We start from the raw sequence: 1,104 nt of genomic DNA, 5'->3' as shown, positions 1-1,104 counted from the left end.
CAGTTTCAATAATTAACACATTGCATACTGTCTTCTGTGGGGGGCGATAGAACGCTCCTGTTATATTTTCCCTTATTTGGGCAAGAAGTGCTGCAGCACCAATCCCTGCTTGCTTCGACTTCTTCCTGTGGTCCTCGATCTTCACTGCCAATCCACAACTAGTCCCACCCAACTACTTCCACTATACAGCTATTTAGACCCTGTTCACTTCCTCAATAAATGAGACTTGATCAGAAAGCCTGTCTTGTCTCCGTCTCTCGTGTCTCTTGCCCTGTCTTTTTCATCCTCGTTCCTCCTCCAGGTCATTACCCACGTCTTGACTGGCAGGCCGACTAGCTCAGTCGGTAGAGCATGGGACTCTTAATCCCAGGGTCGTGGGTTCGAGCCCCACGTTGGGCGCCACTTGACTCGGCCCGCGAGTCAAGACGTGGGTAATGACCTGGAGAAGGAACGGGGATGAAAAAGACAGGGCAAGAGACACGAGAGACGGAGACAAGACAGGCTTTCTGATCAAGTCTGGTTTATTGAGGAAGTGAACAGGGTCTAAATAGCTGTATAGTGGAAGTAGTTGGGTGGGACTAGTTGTGGATTGGTAGTGAAGATCGAGGACCACAGGAAGATGTCGAGGCAAGCAGGGATTGGTGCTGCAGCACTTCTTGCCCAAATAAGGGAAAATATAACAGGTGTGTTCTATCGCCCCCCACAGTCTTCCTAGTGGTTATTTGCTGTACAAGATGCAGACATGATATTCTAATTAAAAACACGACTACAACAAATCCCTCTATTCATTAAGAGAATGTAACTATATATCTATATTAACCATTTTGAATACACAGGTACAAAATAGACATTTATCTGTATCCCCTTTTTTGTTTAGTTCCATCATTTGAATATTATAGGTATGTTAACTAAGCAAAATATTCTAAAAGAGTCCAGTAGCCCATAACAGTATTGGGTCTTCTGCTTCACTGGCAATGTCAAAAATTGTTGACCTGAGTCCCCTACAGACTCAGGTAGATCCTTTGTGAGTATCAGCCATGTGGATGAGTCACAGCCATTGCTTGGCTAATGTGCTCTCTGTGAAAACCTGAGAGAATGCTTTCT

General features: G+C 44.9%; 1 non-coding gene across 1 annotated transcript; it reads left to right on the top strand.

The window, feature by feature from the left end:
• The first annotated feature begins 326 nt into the window (after positions 1-326).
• Positions 327-399, top strand: Trnak-cuu. Its single transcript has one exon. It is a non-coding gene; the product is annotated as a tRNA-Lys (tRNA).
• Positions 400-1,104: the final 705 nt, after the last annotated feature.

This window comes from Octodon degus, unplaced genomic scaffold, assembly GCF_000260255.1.
Source record: "Octodon degus isolate 3935 unplaced genomic scaffold, OctDeg1.0 scaffold00007, whole genome shotgun sequence".
Lineage (NCBI taxonomy): Eukaryota > Metazoa > Chordata > Mammalia > Rodentia > Octodontidae > Octodon > Octodon degus.
This window is presented reverse-complemented; position numbering and strand designations above follow the sequence as displayed.